Here is a 20,812-nt window from a genome sequence, read left to right as displayed (position 1 = left end):
AGATCTGGTCTGTTTCTGTGCCAGTCTGTATGCCAAGCTCATCTCCATGGTGTCTGAGCCCCAGTTGTAAGGGTGTCAGCCTCACGCTTGTTCACCAAAGAGGTGTAAATTGGAATGTTGTCAGGTTGGGACTCCGCATGACTCTGCCCCCCTTGCCTCCGAGGAGCCATTAGGAAATGTGTATTGCTGAGCTTCATGGTCCAGCAGAAAATTCAGCAACCAAACAAAAGCAAGAGGCTATGCTCCCTCCTCCCTCTCAGATCCTTCCTGAGGTGCTTTAACTGCTCAGATGAGCTGCGGAGAGAAAGGCACAACCAGAAGAGGGCATGGAACCAGTTCACCGGAGTGGAAAAGCAGGCCTGTCCCCTTGATTGTTCAGTTGCCTCACTGCTTGAGGTCACGGGCACGTTCTCTGCATGTCTGGATTCCGGTTGATCCCAGGCACCCTCCTTGTAGCCAGGGTGGGGCAGGTCTCCAGAGCAGCTAGTGGCTGATTCTTCTGGGATGAGCCAGAGGGTGAGTTATGCTAGAACCCCTTAATCTCTCTCCAGAGGCTAAGCATGCTGTCTCCATCTGGAAAACCCTTTTGCTGGGAATCTGTCCATTTCAGTCACTGATGCTTCCATTAGTCATATAAGCTACTGCTTGCAGTCCACTAGCCTGGCACCAGACCAACTTTTCAAATTGCTGCAAATTATCAGTGATTTTTTTTTTTTTTTTTTTTTGCAGTGAAGCGGATGTCAAAGCTCCCGTTGTTTGTGCCCGTCAGGCGATGACGATACTGTTGGGTTTGTAGAGTGAGCTTCCTTTGAGGAAGGAAGGTGCCGTAGTAGGGTTTTGGGGGGGACACATTCTTCCCTTTGAAAACTTTTTGTAACAGCAGAATTGCTGAACAGCCCTGTTCTTTCTAGTGGTTAAAATAATCACAAATGTGTCTTGTCTCCTCAGCTGAATTTCTTTCATAGAGGATGGAAAGTGAAATTTGTGAAATGTCTGTGGGAGGCTCAAGAAAGGCCCTTTGTCTGCCCCACTTCCCAGAGCATTGGTCTGTTTCTAGGAGCACCCTCCGCCACCCCAGAATTCCCATTGCTCAGGATGAATGCGGCACTTGTCCTTATACCAGGACCTGCTCCTCAGAGCTGAAGCCTGGCCTCCTCCTGCTCATCCCACGAAACATGTTGCGGGCACAGTTCCATGCAGCTGAGAGCTAACCTCCTCCTGGTCACCAAGCAGTAAAGGCAGAAATACTGACTGCTTCAGCAGACCTCCAGGTTTCTCTCCAGTATGTTTCTGTACTGGAAAAAGCGGGGCGCATATGAGCTGGAAACTCTGCCAACTGCTCTGAAGGAGCTGAAGTATGGGGCAGTGGAACGTTTCTCCTGGAGCTCCACTCTGGATATTACTGAGGATCTTGGTGGTAGGTCAAATCTGCTGTGTGTGTGGAAGGCTCATGCTAGGCAGGGGCTGAGGTCACACAGCAAGTGTGTGCACCGCTGTTCTGATTGTGCACAGCCAGCCAGCAACTGTGCAGACATTTTTTCAGCTCACAGATGAAAAGATCACTGGCCAGGCTGAAAAGTAATGATGCTTTTCCCCTTCTAGGATGTGTCTCAGTGCAGTTGTAGTGGGGTGAAAAGTCCTAAAACTAAACAAGCTGGTTGCTGGGCTCATGTTACTAAACAAAGGAGAAGGGATTCTACTCCTGTGGTGATGCAGCAAGATCTGCCTCCCTGATCGCATGAATTCTGGCTAATGTTGGGAATACTCAGGCTGTTAGAGACCGTAAGCTGAGATGGGGTGGTGAGCCCAGGAGTTTCTGTCTCAGCTCTAGGCAGTGTTACTAATTCACTTCACTTTCTGCAGGTGTAGAAGTGTGGCTGCAGCTTGCTTCCCAACTCTTACATCTTCTGAAGCTTTGGAAGGGTTGGGCGTGCTATAATTTGGGGAGGGCAAAGGTCACTCCCCAATGCAGGTCGTTAACATTGAGGGTTGTATATGGAGCCTTTCACCTCTAGGTCTTTAAAGCCAGTCTGGGCTCAGAATGGTCGAGGCAATCGTTGCCTTCTAATGGACTGATAGATGGCTTGTGTGAAGGGTGCGGGTTTGGCCCTAAAGCGGTTTCTCCGTGAAACATCTCACATACTTGGTGTGTGGTGGCAGCTGTGGCTGTTCATGCGTCTCAGTGCGGTGGGCACAGAATGCTTCAGATCACGTCTCCTCAGTCCTCCCTTCCAGTCCTGGGCAGTGCAGCCTCAAACGGCAGTGCTGGGCTAGCCAGGCGGCCTCGGTTCGGCGGGTGGAGGGGAAGGGAGAACATGAAATGCGGCAGCAGACTCATGCTGGAGTTCGCGAGTTTTTGCTGGGGTTCAGGTAGCCTGGAATCTGGAAACTCCTGCCCGGGGTCCAGCTTGGCACTGAAGGTGACCTGGTGTGCAGCGGCATGATAGGCACCCTATAGATACTGTTGGATGGAGCGATCTTGGTCTATAGGGTTTTCAAAATGACGTTTCAACTGCAAATAAAGAATGTTATCTCCAGAGCATGTGGCAAAGCCCAAAGGAAAAGGGAATGATCAGAAAATGGACTAACCTGAGTATTGATCTGAATCCGGACCAGGTCCATAGTGACTAGAAGCCAGTGTCTGTGTGGCCTATAGGAAAGTACTTGGAGTGTCTGAGCTGGAAAGATGTCCTGCATGGCAAAAGCACCATGGGTAAAATTCTCAAACCCTTCCTTGTCCCATATTCAAAAGTGACTTAGGAGCCTACAACCACGGGCGAGTGTTACTCCCTGGTGGTGGGTGAGGACGGCGGGGGGAAGCTGCAGTACCAGCTCTGAAGTGCCATGCAATACCTCCTCTAGTGGTAGGTGGGGAACCTCAGTCTCCAAGCTGCGGGGACTGCACCTTTCCTGGTGTGCTGTAGGTTGTCTGTGTGCTGCTCTTCTTAGCTCCCACCTCCAGGCCCTCGTCCTGCCCTTGCTGTGTCCCCACTCCTCCAATCCTCTTCTCACTGTCGATGCCACGTAGTTGGCACAGACCTCTCTCCAGAGGCAGTGATAAACACAGCCATTCCCACGCTTGGCTACTGTTAATAGAGACAGATTGCTCTTGGCCTCTGTGCCCGTCCAACTTGTTGCATAAATGTTCGCATTCGGTTCAAACAAATATTTAGCTATAGTAAGTTATTGTTGTGTGCTGTGATGTAAATAAAGTTGGTCGTGACAAATGCTTTTGCCTCCCAGGGCAGCGGAGGGCCTGGCGCTCAGTGGCCCTACCATCGTTTCGCTGCTGAGTCACCAAGCCAGCAGGGGTGTGATAAAATAAACAGCCATTGGGCTTTCAAACAGTAGGTGAAAAATCATCATCCCTGGGACAGGAGTTGTATGATGGTGAAATGCTTTCCAGGTCACTGTGCTCTCAGGACGCATTCTGCCCTCGGTTAGTATTTAGGGAACTGCCCGCAGCCAGTGGCCATGCTTGTCTGTATCACCCTGGGTGAGGGGCTCTAAGTGGGGACCAGGAAAACCTCCTCTCCTGCCAAGACCGGAGTTTGGGGTTCTCTGCTCAAGCTCTGAAACAGTTCATTATGTAACCAACAAACGAGCAGCCACCGGGACTACGGATGCTGTCTGGGATCTGAGAGGTCCTCTGCTGACGACTCCTGACTGGAACTTGGCATGTGACCGACGCAGGGAGCTGACTTTTAGGGTGTAACGCCCTGTCCTGGTTGCACCCTGCTCATCCTGCTGACTTGGGATCATAAATTCATTTTCTAAACTGTTTAATAGTCAAAGTTCCTCTGTTCCCTGTAAAGCAGCAGAATTAAATCCCTGGGGCAGCAGGTGGCTGGGATGCAGGAAGGAAACTCTTTAATTTCCTTTCTCCTGCTCACAAGGCAGAGATGGGTTAAAACAGGTCTCTGAGTCTCCCTGTTTATCCCAGGGCTGCAAGTTTTCCCTGTTCTTTGAGCAACTTTCTCTTAGCCATAGGAAAGGATTCCTGCCTTGCTCCCATCGTTATTCCTGATAGGTCAAGTGAGATGGTAATTCCGGTGGGCCAGCCAATGGAGAGGCTGTTACTAGGCTGTCAGAGGGCCTGGAGATGCAGCGTGCACAGAGCGGCTATTGTGTTCTCCGGGGAATGATTGCAAAGTGTGGGCAGCAAAGCTTCACAACAGACACATTTCTCTCATCCTTCTCAGATACAGCAATTGGACCGGGCCCCCTCAGCAGCAGTCTCGTGTTTGCTTGGCACTGAGGGCTTTGCACCTGCTGGCCCTAGTCCTGACTCCAGAGCCCCAAGGCACGTCCACTGGCCTCCTGTCGCCACTCCTGTGTGTTCCGTACCCTCCTCTCCACTCCAGTAGCCACCGATGGGTGATGGTTCTGCTGTGATGGAACAAATATTTGGGCTCTGGTTTGAGGATGTGGAGCTCTGAGGACTAGAGGGAGCAGGGCAGGTTCTGGGTGCAGAGGGGAGTTGGTGCCGCCGCTGTAGGGAATGGGTCAGCTTTAGGCTGAACCACTGCTACGGGCCAAGGGCGAAGATGCCCCAGATTACTTCTTCCAAACAAAGAGTCCCATCTCAGAGATGCAATTCTGCTTAACAGTGCACATAACCTCTCCACACCCAAAGCAAACCCTGCCTGTTGGCATCCAGATGTGTCAGCCTCCTTGTTTCCCTGAGCTGACCCTGCTGCTAAGCCTCTTCAGAACAGTGTTTTCCTTGGGTCCCTAGGGACTCTCTTTCCATTGCAGAACTTAAGTCATTTCTGAGCCATTTTCAGCCCATGCTTTCTACTGGTCGCCGCTGAGAGGGGAGGGGTTGGAACTGTCAGAAAATGATCCATAGTCCATGCTGTAGTACCTTCCCTAGGCTGATTAGTTACATCTCCACAGCCTGGGAACTAACTACCTCTCTGGTTTCTATAGGGCTCATAACCGCCAGTTTCTAGCACCCAAGAGAGTATGCTGCTAATCTGTGACCTGAGCATGACGCTGTGCCCCTCTGCTGGCGGGAGCCGCAAATCCTGTTTTGTAGTCTGACCCAAAGTTGGGTATATACAAATGTAATTTGAGGATTAACAGGTTCTTGTCCCAAGATCAGTCCCAGTTAGATTATTGTAAAATTAACATATAATTTGGGAACCCCGAGGTGCACAGGTGCAACACTCACACCGTAGGAACTCTTTATATATATAAATCTATGATAAAGATTTATTAATAATTTAGCAAAGTTACACACACACTTAAACTCAACAAGGCAGATAGAGATAATACAGAAAGTACATTGGAATGCCATTCTTCCACCCCGGAATGTTAACTATTATCTTTCTCATCACCATCATCGTCCTCCTCTTCCCTGGTGGCTATCATTCTTGCCCCTCCCAAGGTCTACATCTCGCTACTTGCTGCCCATGGGATGTTACTTTTATAGTAGGTTATGCTAACGTTACCATGTCCAATGCATATTCAATAGAAATCCTTATTTGTATTTCCTCCCCTTAAGGTGTCCGTTTTCTATAGGTTAGTATATATATGATGTTACCCTATTAGCATACACCTCAATTTGTTGCCATGGACGCCTTTGTGGTTGGACGTTCTGTCCGGAACCTTCCAGATGCTGGTGTCAGCTATGTTCTATGGGTGGCTGATGTTGGTATTCTAGACAAAATTCCCCCTCTACTTTCATGCATGCTACTTTCAGTTCCCTATAACTTATGAGTTACTTGCCTTTACCTACACCAAAAGTTATAGGCCTCAAGCCTCACAGTCTACTAAAGCAAAATCTTTAGGATAAAAGCCTGTAGGTTCCTTGCATTACTACTAAATATAATAAAGCAGAATAACAAAGCAATGAATATAATACAGGTAAGTTGGCCCACTGGGCTACAGTTTGAATTTTGCAGAAAGAGGATTTGCTTCTGACAAGAAGAGTGTAGTGCTTAGGTTGTGTTTATGCATTCTTCCCCTCAGCTGTGGGGGATCTCTATGTGAGGATGCCTCTCTGAAGGAGCTAACAGGTGAGGGAAGAAACCTGAAACCCAGACAAAGCTAAAGGAGTTCCTGCTGCACCTTGCAAGCAAATTGTCTGGGCTTATTTATAGATGCAAATAGGTTTCTCAGCTCTCTGATAGGTTTCAGATTGGAAGCTGTGTTAGTCTGTATCAGCAAAAACAATGACGAGTCCTTGTGGCACCTTAGAGACTAACAAATTTATTTGGGCATAAGCTTTCGTGGGCTAAAATAATATATATTCTATAATATATCATCAGATGCATGGAGTGGAAAATACAGTAAGCAGAATATATATTATAGCACATGAAAAGATGGGCGTCGCCTTGCCAAGAAACATCCTCACTGTATTTTCCACTTTATGCATCCGATGAAGTGAGCTGTAGCTCACGAAAGCTTATGCTCTAATAAATTGGTTAGTCTCTAAGGTGCCACAAGTCCTCCTTTTCTTTTTGCGAATACAGACTAACACGGCTGTTACTCTGAAGCCTTGCCAAGTGGGGGGGGGTCAGTGCTAACAAGCCAATTCAATTAAGGTGGAAGTGGCCTATTCTCAACAGTTGACAAAAAGGGGTGAATACCAAGGGAGGGAAAATTACTTTTTGTAGTGACCCATCCATTCCCAGTCTTTATTCAGGCCTAATCTGATGGAGTCCAGTTTGCAAATTAATTCCAGTTCTACGGTTTCTCGTTGGAATCGGGACCCATCCTCGGCTCTAGGGTGACCAGACAGCAAGTTTGAAAAATCAGGACTGGGGTTGGGAGGTAATAGGAGCCTCTATAAGAAAAAGACCCAAACATCGGGACTGTCCCTATAAAATCGGGACATCTGGTCTCCTGACTCAAGTCTGTGATGTTACCCTGCTGCCCCAGGCTGGAAACCGTAAACAAGCTCTTCCCACTGCGACAAAATGGACACAGGACTCTGGAGTCCTAGAAGCAGGCCTTGGCTGGGCAAAAGCCTGGGATCAGGGTGTGGCCAGCTTAGTCCTGCAGAGCAGGGGCTCTCAATCTTTCCAGATGACTGTACCCCTTTCAGGACTCTGGTTTGTCTTGCATGCCTCCTGAGTTTCACCTCACTTAAAATCTACTTGCTTACAAAATCTGACCCAAAAATACAGAAGTGTCACAGCCCACTCTTACTGAAAAACTACTTAGGTTTTCATTTTTACCATGTCATTATAAAATAAATCAATTGGAATATAAATATTGCACTTACATGTCGGTGTATAGCATATAGAGCAGTATAAACAAGTCATCTGTGTGAAATTTTAGATTGTCCTGACTTTGCTAATGCTTTTTATGTAGCCTGTTGTAAAACTAGGCAAATCTTTAGATGAGTCGATGGACCCCCAGGCGTGCGTTGACAACCACTGCTGCAGAGGGCAGCTTGCCCTTTAAACCGGAAAGGTGCATGCTGTCCAGCTATCTCCTGCGGGCACAGTAATATTATTGCTAATTGTGGACTTAGTGCTGCAAGCCTGTGCTGCACTGCAGCTGACTCAGGTATTTGTAAGTGCCTCAGTGTTGGGCAGGATGTTACTGTGAGACATGTTTCCTCTTGCTTCATCGTGGCCATGGCAGCTCGTGGGGAGCAGGCCTTTGGTTTTCACTAGATATCAGCCAGGTTTATGAACCCCACCCCTTTCTAGACAAGCAGTAATCATGCTAGTCTGACCCTCCTGAGGCACCCAGCTGGGAGCTAGGCTCCCATGTCCATCCCAGACTCGTTCCTACACACTGTGCTTTCCCATCCCTCCTGAAACTTAGTACGAGGCTCTGTAAATCTGAACAAACTGGGTCCTTGTGTGTGGCCAGAAATAGCCTTGCTCCTTGCCTCTCAAACAGGGGTCCCAGGGGATTCAGGCTGCGTGATGTTACTCAGAAAGCCCTTCTGGGAGGACGAGATTGCTCCCAGCACCACCACACCCCCAGGGAGCTGAGCTGAAGGATTTTCATACGTGACACAGGCTCCCCACGGTGCCCTCACGGGAGTGACTGTGGCCTGTGACTCTAGTAGACTGTCCCAGCAGCCTGTTCTGAGTCCATTCTTCTCTCCTCCCAGTCATGCCATCACTGATTGCAATGGCTCCTTCTCCGCAAGCCCACTGAAAGCTGCCTAGGAGCTCAGTTCTGCTCAATAAATGTATCTGCTCTGGGCCACTGGAGTAATTGTTGGAGGAGAGATGCAATTCCCTTTGCAGAGAGTGGGAGGAATTCTGAGCTGCTGGCCCTGGAGTTAGCCACCCTCTTTTGTGTTCCGTTTTCCTAGCAGCCTCTGGAGAGACCTCAGTCCTTTGGGAGGACATTGTCTCTCTCTTGTTTCTTCTCTCGTTAGCATCAACGATTCCCTCAAACTTTATAATGTTATGATGAAGGCTAAATGAAGGAGCAATTAAATGCCCCTTTGTAACTGATAGAAGCCACTGCCCAAGGCATGGGCCAACATGTCAGGGCCTGAACAAGAAGCTAAGGGGTTTCCTTGGATACTGATTGCAAGTGCAGAGGCTGCGGCATTGTTTCTGTGATAGAAAGAGAGACAGACACATTAGGAAGCCTAGAGATGATGAGGTAGAGTCGTAGTGATGAGCGTGGAAGCTGGGATTCTTTTGGGCCCGGTATTCGCTGGAAAGGCAGCATGGGATTCTGAGCAAGGAAACCCCTTGCTGCCGTGTGTTCCTACTGTGTCCAGGAAAAAAGGACTTGATGTCTATGCTTTGTAACTAAACAGGATGGCACCAAAGAAATATCTGACTCATATAATCTGTTTCTCCTCCTAATGGAAACAACTCAGCAAGGCCCAGGATATTGGCTGACTGCTGGGGCCAAGAGGCAGCAATAGGAAAAGAGCCAAGGTAAGATTTTGTTCCTGCAGAGACCGACTTCTGGAAGGAGTCAGGTGTGCAAAGGTGGTGGATCATTTTCTTCCAATGAAATGAGGAACTTGCTCCTAATAGCAACGAGCTGAAACTTGCTCACAGGAACCATAGAGTTCAGAGCTTTCTTGTCCCTTTCAAGCCTGAAAATTATGCTTTTGCAGGGCATTTGGTTCATGCATTTTAACTACTGACTATGCCAGTCTTTTGGCTTAGGTGGACAATGATTGTTACTCCCGCGTGGCTCCCTCCATAGGAAGGGGCTACTTGTTCCCATTGGAAAAGGCCCAGTCATGGCAGCAAATTCCCTTTGAGAAATACATTTTAATTTTCCATCTGGAATCGGTGGCTGGTTCAGGCCTGTAAAGTCTCTTCCGCACCAATACCTAGCAACGATTTCTGAAGCTGTGTGCAGCCAGCAGGGCTACCCCTTCTGCAGAACTTAGGCGCACAGCTTGTCCCTCCTGAGTATTCATTGTTACATTTCCCCTTAACTCCCAGCATAGCTCCCAGAGGTTTCTCTTTCTTGAGAGAATTTACAAGTGCTGGATTCACAGCCCTGGAGCCACAAGTCCTCTGTCTGTTCACACTTCAGGGGCTGAATGATGAATGAATGATTTTATCTAAGTCTCACAGCTGTTGGAAGGCAGGGGGGTGGGGGTGGGGGGGATGGATGGATCCTGCTAGTGGAAACTGCAGTCTCGGGTTTTTACTGGCTTCATACAGAGTGGAATGGTGGCCGCCTTTGGTTGCAGTTGTGCATATTCTGAAAGGACAAAAGGCAGTTTTTCTGCTGATGAAATCTCCCCCCGGTCTTGGCCTGTGTCCCACTCCCTCTTGGCTCATGCAGAGTCCTGGTTTTATTGGTGAAAATGAAGGTGAACGAGGAGTTTGTGTTTTAGCAACATAGGCAAAAGAGGGGAAATCCCAGCAAACTTCCGGAATTCCTGCAGAATTTCAGGCTGTCCTAACTGCTGCCCGTGTCCCCAGATACTTCAGTGTTAACTGACACTAGTTAATCCCATGCCTCTCTGGGGTGCTGCTTCCCTTTAGAGAGGAGAGAGCTGCTTGCACAGATGGAGAGGTCTCCAGGTATGGGATGTGTGAAGTGGGAGGGGACTGGTACCTTTTTGGAGTACAGGTGTGAGGTTTCCAGCTCTTGGAGGAGCAGGACTTGCCCGAATAAGCATTGGAGGGGGCTCTTTCCCCAGAAAAACGGTCAGATTTGTGCCTGTCAACTGAAACAGAACAGGGATCTGTAGCAATGTGTGGGGCTGGTGCCTCCCGCCCACCCCACTAAACAAAATATACGGGGAGTCCTCTCCACTGCGCCATTCGGCTGAGTTATAGGAGAGTTCATCCTGCCACATGAACTTCCTGCTGGCTCCTCTCCCCGCTGTTTCCCAGGGGGTTAGGTATGTTCAAATGATCCTGCTCCCTTTCCGTGTCAACAGCAAAGCTCCCACTGGCTTCAGTGGGAGTCAGACTGGGTCCCACCTTTGCGGTTGCTATATCAGGTCCACATTTCTGCACTGAGGTTAGAACCTGTCCCTCCCTCTTGCTATGAGACAGGCACTTTGTATTTAGCTTTTCCCAGGTCTGCCACTTATTGCCATTGTTACCGTTTCCTCTGTGAGCACCGTCGGCAAATCTGGCACTGCAAACGCACTCGTGGGCACTGCGCAGGGAGTGCCGCGCGGAGGCAGCAGCTGAGGAGGAAAGACCAAGGGGAAGAGCCTCCCCAGTCCATACCTGTCAGGCAGCGCAACCTGGTTCACAGAAGGCCTCATTAAACGGCGCTGTTCTGTGTGATCCCGGCTAAGTAACGGTGACACGGCTAGTTACTTAGGGTGATTAGTTCTGGGCAGGCAGTTTAACTTTATCAGCTCAGCCCAGATTAAGATTGTGCCTAATAACCCTAAGTGGCTGGCTTGCGGCCCGCCTGACAACAGGTCTGAGCGTCTAGTGCTCTTCCGGCGCTGCAGTATGTGACCCCTTCCAAGAGACGCCACTGGCCCGCCTTCCCCTCCACGCTGGCATAAGGCGTGCCCCTGAAACCCTCTGCTGCTGGAAGCCAGAGGCAAAGCCCTGTGGCAGAGAATGGGGTCCCTCTGACCCTGGAAGGCTGGTTATGTGACGTCGCTGCCCTGAGGAGCCTGCTGCCGCAGGCAGGAGAGATTTGCCTGCACCCTCTCCACCTCCACTAACACGGTCAGCGTTGGGCAGGTTGAGCCACCAGCGTGTGGGCAGGCGCTACTCAGGCTCCAGCCTGGCCCAGGGCGCACCTTGCTGTTCCAGTACTGTGTCCTCTGCGTCCCACCGCCGGTGCCATCAATCCTGGCCTACTCTAGCTCTTGCTATGTCAACCCTGGCTCTTCATTGCAGAGCCTGCCGAGCATGGAATTCAGGCTGTCAGCACTGGGATCTCTCTCCCTCTGGCTTCCTTTTCCTGCCAGCCACATCCTGTCATCTCACATGGCCACTGAGTGACCCCAACTCCCCCGGGCTGCTTTCCTGCTGTCCCATCAGCAGCAGTGCCATGAGATGCCACAGTTCCTTCTGCTTGGCAGGATTGAGGGGAGCGATCCCGGTGTGCTCTGGGTTGCAGCTGAGACGTTGGCCTTCTCAGGTCCTCTGGGGTTGGCTAGGGCAGCATGCTGGCGCTGCCAGCTGCTTGTTATGAGCTGCCGCTGCTCTTCCAGCCTGCCCTAAACCCATGTTAGCATAAGCCTCAAGGCTGATGCTGACAGGTACCCTGGCTGGCTGTCAGGATGTGGCAGGGACCTGCTATTACACAGACACATCATTTTAATTCGCCGCAGATCCGTGGTAGTAGGATCTGAGCAATATTGTGCATCCCCCTGCCCCTCCCACTGACCCACTCAGCTCTGGCCAGTGTCTGGGCACCAGCTGAGCCAGGGGCAGCCTGCTTCAGTGTCTGAAACGACTTTATTTGGAATGAACAACCACAGAGCTGCCATTTTAAAATTATACATCATGGCGCATAAGAAAAGCTTCACAATAGGATTTGTCTTAAAGACCAGTTGAACTGCTTTGGATTAAAGCAGATTGTAAACCCATTCTGGGGCTCGCTTGCCAGTGGATTTAGGAATCTTTGTGTTACCCAGGCTTTATTCCTGGTGGTGAAATTCTTCCATCAGAACTGTGCGTGGGTCTCTGCTCCAGTGTCTGACTCCCTTATTCCCTGCACCTTCCAGAGGCAACGCGAAGCCCCCTCCGACATCCCCATTTGTCCCGCGCGCTGACAGCCATGTCTCTGATGGCAGTGCCACCAAGGCTGCAGGGCTGCCCCCAGGGGCTTGATTCCTGCTCGCCAACTCCATGGAGCCCAGGGAAAGGTCCTTTGCCTGCCCAAGCCCTCGCAGAGTGCGGGCCGTTTTGAGAGCGGGCTAGAGGGCTGAAATGCTGAAGCTGCGCTGAAACCTGTCCGAGTGTGTGGGCACTGATGCCAGGTCACCCCAACCCCTTCAGCATGAAACCCTGTGGCCTGCCAGACTGGCCTCTTCTGGCCTTAAAGTCTCCAAGTCTTCCTCCAGAAATCTCCCGCTGGCTCTGTACCATTATCTCAAGAGTATCTGGGCCCCTGAATGCTGGGGCATTTACTGAGTTGGTAGGTGGGCTGGTGCCGTACAGCCCAGGGGGTAGCCCGGATGGGTCTGAGTTGCAGGCGAGAGCCCCAGCCCTGGGACACAGATGTTGCTACATGACCTAGACTTGTTCAGATTACAAGAGTTGCTGTGTGACCTAAACTTCTAGGGAAGTTCACCGCCTGCCCCACGGCTCTGACAGGGATGGGCCAGCCCAGGGATAACGAGAATAACCAGAGTCAATGAAAGCATGAATTTTGCCAGAGATCAAACCTCCTGCTTCAGGGCTTCAATCAATCTCTAGCTACGAGGGAGTAGGAGGTTTCCTGCCCCTACCTCTGAAGCACCTGGTGTTGGCCATTTTACAGGTGGAATTCTGGGCTAGATGGGCCACAGGTCTGCTCCTTCCTGACAGTGCCTGTGTGCCTCTCTCTAGCCCTTTGGGTGCTGGCATCCTCCAGCGTGCTTGGCCTCTGCTCTTTGTGCCGGTATCTTTCCTGACTTCCTCCCAAGCTGCTTTAAGTGGGTAAAAGCTTGTTTTCTTCTCCTCCTCCAGAACTAATGTGACAGCAAAGCCTGGCTGCCTCCTGAGCAGCCCATAGGCTGGGTTGGGGACCGGGCCAAGAGAATTGCATTCTAGCAAGTTACCTGGGAGCCCCCATGGAATCTACTCCCTGAAGAGATTTCCACCAGAGGCTGGGGGGCCCTGATTCCTACTGCATCTTGCAGACACAAGAGATGCGTTTTCCCAGAGCGTTAGCTAGCCCACTTCCTTGCTTGTTACTAGCTAATCGCCACTGTCCAGACAGTGGCACAAGCAGTTGTTTATTCTTGGGCAATTGCTCTGTGGCTCCTGGTTCCTGGCAGGAGAAGGTCATGGGCTGGGAGGAAAGAGGGATGGAGGGAGATGAAAGGGACAGATGGAGAAAGGAAGGAGGCCTGATGTGAATTGACCCTCTTAAGGAGCTGGTTTCATTATTTACTTAACTATTACTTTGGCAGTAGGTAGATCCCTCCGAGTATTTCCTGAGCTCCACCACCCCGTCTGCTTTGGTAGCTGTATTCAGGGCAGGCACATCCCAGTCTGGCCAAGTAACGAGACTCCGTTTGTATCTGCTTTGCGTTGCCAGAGCGCCTTTCATCCTAGCAACACAAAGCACTGTACAAACCACAGTCCCTTTTCCAGCAGTATAAAACTCTTGGATCCCTTTGGGCTGGAAGGAATTATGCCAGTGGGGTAGCAGAACAGTCCAGTGGAATCGGGACTGTTATTCAGGAGATCTAGGTTCTAGTCGCGTTTCAGCAGTTGACTCCCTGTGTGACTTGGGCCAGTCACTCTAGGCTTCAGTTTCCCCATTTATACATGGGCTGTTGGTGCTAACCCCCCTGATGGGCATGGAGCTCTGTGAATGGAAAGTGCTACATATAAAATGCCTGTTGTATTTATTGACTACTCGATGAAGGTCATTCCAGATGAGTCTGTCTTATAGCCTGGTTCCCTGCTCTCTCTCTTGTTAAGTCTCACAGATGGTCACTCTTTGTGCGGTGCCCACAACAAGGGGCAGGAGTTATTATTTTTACAGTTCTTAACTTTAACTTTTTCCATGTTTTGCTTCCATCTGAGTAACGCTGCGATGATCTCACCTCCCTCCCCATCTCTCGCTCCCTCCTCTTCATCCCGTCTGAGTTTAGATCGTTCACTGTTGGCAGCTGGGGCTGTGTTATTTTGCATCTGCCCAGCACACCACTGGGGCCATAGAATACAGGGTGATAAAGTCAAGAGGACCCTCAGGAAAGCCCCGTTCTGAATGGGTCGGTGCTGGCTTTGTGTATCTGAGCTGAACATGGAAATTTTAGGGGTGCTGCCTCCCCTGAACACACTTAGTCCTCTGGCAGGAGGGGATTCTGTCCTGGGACATAGGGGAAACCTGTGAGATCCACCAGAGCCTTTGGTAATGAGCAAAGCGCTTTCCGCAACTCTGTCGCTGTCCCAGTGCTTACTCCTCTCTCCGTCTGCTCCTGGCCTGGCTGACGCAGCTCTGGGGCCTCTTCTGGCCTCTGTTGTTCTGCTTTGCCTGTCTCTGCCAGGCTCAACTCCCTTCCAGCAGCCTGGCTCTTCACCTCACCTTCCCTAGTCGCAGATGCTGGACCGCCTCACTAGTAGCTGAAACCAATCAGTCGCTTCCACTTCTTCACCCCGTCTCTCCTGGAGACCAGCTGTCTGGGGTCTCAGACGGGGCAGCTGCAGCCTCAGGATTGGTTTCTCTGCCCTGGCCAGAAATGACAGCATGTGCCTAGGTGGTTCCAGCAGCCCTTTGCTGGGAGATAGCGAGAGATTCATCGAGGTGGTGACAGTCTGATTACAATGAGTCTCCTGTGCATTCAGGGGTCCCATGAGATGATGAATTGGAGCAAAGCTTCTGGTTATGGAGGGTGTTCATCGAGGGTTTGGTTAGAGGCCCATTGTTATGGGCCATTCTTCCCTGTCGTTTTCCAAGTGACATGTGGGCGAGTGAGTGTAACCCAGACTGAATGTCTTTGGAAGTAGCATTTCTCCCAGTGAAGGGCAGAGATGTGGTGTGGGGGTGGACGTCTCAAAGCCTGGAGCTGGGGGAAAGGGGACAGAGTAGACCCATGGAGACCTGCTCCCCTTTGCAGAGCCAGCTTCGTGTATTGCCCGGCACAAGTGGATTTATATGGAGAGCTTGTTGCTGTTAGTGGGACAGCTTCATTGATAAGCCTTTGTCTTTAGTGCTTTTCACCTGAGGATCTCACAGCTCTTTACAAACCCTGATGAGCTGAGCCTCCCAGCAAGGTAGGTAAGGGATATGCCACTGAATTAAAGTCACCTCTGTGGCGTAACACAGAAGCTGTTTGACGGTGCACAACATCACTGTGTGATGGTTCATGACAGGCAGTGAAGACTCCTGCATCCAGTAGAAGTGAAAAGGGATTTAGGTCAGCAGGATGTAATCACCTGAGCTGGAACTTGGCAAGGATGCTGGCACTGCGTCCACTTTCACATTGCAGCCTGAGCCACGTTTGACCACGGCTGACTGGCCACGTCCCTTTGCAGTAAGGATGTCCATGTCTCGTTCTCTCTGGGCTCCTTTGTGTTCCTTAACCTGTGTGTAAATACAGATTCTCTGTACTGAGCTGTGGTTCCCACTGCTCTGCGACCCATTGATAAAATCTCCGTGCTCGGGAAGCTTTGCAGCTTTGGCCCATTGCCGTGTTTGAGATTATTGGACATTTTTGGAGCTGGGGCCCAGAGCGGCAGGTCAAAGGGAAATCCAAGCTACGGTCAAGTTGCGTGTACCCCGTGTGAAGCTGTCAGGAAGAGAGAGGCTGTAATGCACTTGGTTAGGGGCTAAATACAAACCTGCCCTGAACGCAGCAGCGCTGCCATCTGTACAAACAGCAGCCCTGTGTGCTCCGACGCACTGCGGCTCACCGAGCTCCGTGCCAGCAGTTCCCCCTGGGAGTTGGAAAGGACTTCTCTGCTCTGCTCCTCTCGGCCTCTTACTTCAAAATGTTTGAAAAACAGTTTTTCAGCCTGCAGTCAGATATTTCCTCCACCATCAGCTTGAGAGGAGAAGAAACGTATTTGTTTGTCTTGTTGGCAGGGCCCAGGGGTGGGAGAGGAGCAGGGAGCTGATGTCTGGGTTTTGGAACCCTGCCATGTACGAACCCTGGGCAGTTCTGCATGCGAGCTGGTACTGCTCTCCCTGGGGAGGTTCACCCAGAAGACACTCAGTGTTCCTTAATGCCCCTCTTCTAGTTGCACAACCTCTGGGTTTGCCACAAGCTGGAGAGAGACCTTGTGGGACTGTCTCTACAGGAGGTGGATTCCCTTTGAGTCCATGTTACTGTTCTGGGACTGGCTTCCCCCATGGAATAATTAGATCAACATTTGATAACATCCTCTTAGAATTCTTAAACCTCAACTTAAACCTTCTGTAGAAAAACCTTAGATTTAGACTGCTGGCTTAACCCTTAAATCACTGGCTTTCCCCAGACTGCCAGCAAATGAATCCTTAGCATGCCAATCTCTCGACTCTGCAGCCTCTAAAGGATTAATGGAAATACAGCATGAATTCCAATTCCAGTCACTCTGGTTGTTAGTCTGTATTGTAAATTGCAGTCTGACTCCGCTGATATTCAAAGCTTAGTTTCAGTGCGCAGGAAATCTTGCTGCTTTTGAGGTGGTGAGATGCTTGTGGGCTGATGAGTTGACAAAGGTCCAGGAGACCTGGGAGGAGTTTTTAGAAATGATGCATATGAGGAAGAGCCATGCAAATACTCATTATAGTCTAGGACTGTATAACAGATATACCAGATTCCAGACAGCCGTTTCCTTTCCCTTCTCCTTTACTGCCATTCTTTCCATTTCAGAGAGTCCCTTTAGATCTGTTCCTACTGTTCCCATATTGTTTGTTTCTATGATGATTATCCATGCACATGTGTATATAAAACTCTCATAAACAGGATAAATTGCACGCGAATGGAGGCCCTACCGCTCCCTTGGGAGTTACATGGACCCTCTTTCTCTCTGTTCTGTGTAACGTGCTTTCAAAGGAAGCGTCTGGCCTTTCTCTCAGCCAAACGGAGCCTGGACATCTAGGCAGAGTGCCCAGGAGGCTAGTGGTCTCTGGAAGATACAAACCCAGATCCAGCTAACCAGCGAAGAGCCACTGGCTGCCACATCCCTATGCAGAGTCATATTTTTGAAGAAACTCTCCTCAACTGAAGAATCAGGCACCTACAGGTGACCCTAAAATACAAAACCAGACTAAAAGAGCCCCCAGTTCCCAGGAGCCACTCACTGCACAGCTCGGAAGCTGAGTTGTATCAGGGGCGGGTTTAGTGGGTTTCAGTGGATGCAGCAGCTCGGTAGGTTGGACCAGGGGAAGGACAGATTACCTGGATGGATTTGAATAATTCTCCTGTCTGAAGGCTCCTTGCCTCTGGCTGCCTTCCCCAGTCCACGCTGGGCAAGGAGGGGGAGCGGCATCCAACACAGCGCATCTCCCCCAGACTGGCATTGTCGCAACCTCCAGCACTTCGTTCACACCTCAGGGTAATTCTGTCTGCCCCAAAGGTCCTGCTGCCTGATAACTGAAACTCTGTGACTTCCCGCACGCACCGGGTGAGAAACAGAAGGTGCTGGGCTGTGCTAGGGAAGGAGACACGCAACTCCAGCTAAGGCCACGTGCCCCTCTCAAACACATCCACATGCCTCGGGGGCAGTGCTGTCTGCTCACTGAGCCCTGAGCCAGCAGTGCCTAGCTGTGGAGTTTGGCTGAGAAGAGCCACCCTGGTGCATTCACACAGGACTCTCTGCGGAGAGCCAGAGATGTCAGGGATGGGAAGGGCCCCTCCAGTCCATTTCCCAGTGGCCAAGGGGATATTTCCTAGGGCTTTGCAGTGTTATGGTCCCAGTGACCAGGCATAGGCCCTGCCCCCAGGTCTGAGAGTGATTTAACCATCCCTCTCCCTACCTCAGCCTCGCCGTGTGGCAGCTAAACACAGGCTGTCTGTGCAGCAGCAGTGGGACGGTGACATGGCTTTCCAGAGCGGGGTGTGGTTCTGTGGCATCCTTCCTCGCACGCCAGCCTGAGTCTGGGAGCTCGGATGAGGCTTGGTTTTCCCATGTGCTGTCCTGGGGAGAAGGGAAGGCAGCAGGTGCCAGTGAGATGGCCCTTTAGCGGAGGGGCTGGGGCCTGTTCGTCCAGGAGAATAAAACGGATAGCTCTGCTCTCAGCACGGAAGTGCTGGCCTGTCTGAAATGAGGAACTCGGGGGCTGTGCTGAGCACCACGCAGCCCAGCTAGCCCCTGGCACTCTGCAGCGGAACGGTGCTCACTCCGCCAGTTGCCTGAGCGGCCAGTCTCGCCACGGAGAGGCTGGAGCCTTTGCAAAGGCGAAGCGCTGAGGGCGCTGCTGATGGCACTAGCTGGAGCCGGGCGCAATGTGGGCAGGCGCCAGGGACGGTGGGTGAGGCGCCAGGCACTGCACAGCCTCAGCCGAGGAACACGCCTGCAGGCTGCGACTCAGCCGCGTCAAGCGGGCTTGTATTAAGCATTCCATTTGCTTGGGGCGAAATGGGAGGACGAAACCACGGGGCAGCTTCCGCTGTGTGGGGGGCAGGCCGGTGCGGGGGCTGCGGCATCCCAGGGGGATGGTGCAACCCTAGAGCATCAGGCCATGCGTTCGGGCAGCTGGTGCTCAGGCACCCTGTGTGAGCTGGGAAAGTGGAATCCTTGTAGAAGGCAGCTTACAAGGAGCTGATCAGGGATTTGCAGTGCAATGAGCTTCCTGTCTCCCCCGGGGGAGCACCAGGGGTTTGGTGTGCAAAGCCTGAGGGGTGTGTGAGTCCCTGTCAAACAGCTGGGGGCACTCGCCTGGCCGCTTCTTTGAAGCAGGTGGCAAAAGCCAGCCCAGAAACTATGCTGCTGCTCTCGTGGTCCGTGACTGGTGCTGACGGGGGGGGAGGGCCCGCTGCTCGGGTTCTGCCGTGATGCCAGCTGGCTGTCCTGCTGTCTGGACCAATACCTCCACCTGTTCCATGGGAATCCCGCTTCCTGGTGCTCCTGGCAGGAAGGTCTGGTCTCTGCAGGGAGGCTCTATGCGTTGCTGATACAGGACATAGCTGGATGGGGCTGGCCAGCTAAATGGGAGCAGCTCACCTGAGCCTAGCACTGGGTCTGGGGAGGAAGATCTGGTCCTTCCCACTTGTGACCCTGGTGCCCAGGAGCCCTGACTGGAAGTAGGATTTAATATAGGTCTAGCTTCATGCTCAGTCTTGCTGTGGGCCCAGGGTGGGCAAGCCCTGCTGTCACCAGCTTTACTGTCTCTAACAGCTGACTCCTTCGCGACCTTGTTCCTCGGGGAGAAATGGTCTTCAGTATCTTGCTGCTCTTCGAGAAAAGTCCAGTGTTCCCATCCCCAGGCGGGAGCAGTTCCAGCCCCTGAGCTGTGTCTCCTGGATACTCTTTCTCTCCCGCCCGTAACCCCCATCACTTCCTCGGGCAGGTCCCCAGCGCTGAGGCAGAGGTGGCAGGAGAGTGCCCAGCATTGCATTCCCAGACACCCGTCTCTGTCTGCGATAAATAAGGGTTTCCCATTCATCTTCTACAGACTGCTGCCTTGACCAACTGCCCCCGCCCTCCCCTGCCTCTCCCAGGGGGGCTTGTCTCCTCTAGGCCTGTCTTCTAGTCCCAGACCTAGCAAAGCTGGATGCATTTGAGCAGTCCCACTGGGCTCCATGGGGTGACTGTGTGCACCACCTTACTCCCCTGTGGACGTGTTTGCAGGATCGGAGCGGGGACTGTAAGCGCCTTGGGGCAGGGACTGGCTTTATTTGTGGCTTGTGATCATGGAGCTTGTAGGTGGGACTTAACGTATTGTTAGTAATAGTAAAGCCTGGCCATTGTTCTCCCTCTCTGACGCATGCCTCTGTGGCTCCTTTTGGAGCTGCCTGAGCTTGGTGTCTCCTCTGAGGTCACAACCTCCCTTTGCTGCCTTCCTCCCCAGGTCTGTCACCCAGCAGAGCTGCACGGGGAGCCGTGGCTCAGTTCCTGCTGCTTAGTTCTTGTGTTCCCAGGCGCAGTCTGAGATAAACACATTTCCTCAGTGCACTGTTGTGTCTGCATCTCCCAGCTCCGCTTCCTCCTTCCTGACGTGTTCGGCTTGGAAACTCTCCTCCTGCTCCTTTGCAGCTCCTACTCAGTGCCCTGGATCAAATGGAGCAGGAAAGACCCCATCCCTACGGCTTCCTTCATGAGTGGGTGAGTGCTGGGCTCTTCCTCAGGGCTGGAAACAGAATAGTGGCAGCTCTCCTCCCGAGGAGGAGACAGGATCTGCCCTCGCTGCTGGGGCTGACACTTGGCTGCCTCTGCCACGTTTGTATAACAATACAAACTGCAAACCACGCTGAATAAGAAGCTGCTACTGCCTTATTCCCTGCAAAGCCTCCACTGAGGGAGGTTCTGTGGGAAAGGGACGCAACTGGAGAAACTCAGGGCACAGTACCGAGTCCCCAAAACAGTTTTGAAAAAAGTCTCTCTCTGCCGGCTTCGTAAACCCACCCAATGATCTCATTGCTATGGGGGTGCTTCACAGGGGAGCTGCAGCCTCCTGGAGCTTGGAGCGCCTTCTGGAAAAGGTTTGTGAAAGGAGGGTTTCTTTTTTGTCTTGGTGAGTGACCGAAATGCCTGCCTGCCTGTACTTCCCTGCAGCCCTTCTCTAACTGGGGCCCAGGACCAGTACAGCAGCAGGGAGTTGCTTTTAGCACAAGACCTGCCTAGATGGT

At 51.6% G+C, this 20,812-nt stretch overlaps 1 protein-coding gene across 2 annotated transcripts in view; it reads left to right on the top strand.

Moving 5' to 3' along the window:
- Positions 1–20,812, top strand: part of PLEKHG5 (pleckstrin homology and RhoGEF domain containing G5) — a 120,571-nt gene that overhangs the window by 25,778 nt on the left and 73,981 nt on the right. The window contains exon 1 of one of the 2 annotated variants that reach the window (XM_073316950.1): positions 20,649–20,665. The exons of the other annotated variant lie outside the window; for it this stretch is intronic. The gene's annotated coding sequence lies outside the window, so the exon portion shown is untranslated. Of the gene's footprint in view, positions 1–20,648; positions 20,666–20,812 lie in introns of those variants that run through there. 2 annotated transcript variants of the gene reach the window in all.

The sequence above is a fragment of the Lepidochelys kempii genome, chromosome 18, assembly GCF_965140265.1.
Source record: "Lepidochelys kempii isolate rLepKem1 chromosome 18, rLepKem1.hap2, whole genome shotgun sequence".
NCBI lineage: Eukaryota > Metazoa > Chordata > Testudines > Cheloniidae > Lepidochelys > Lepidochelys kempii.
This window is presented reverse-complemented; position numbering and strand designations above follow the sequence as displayed.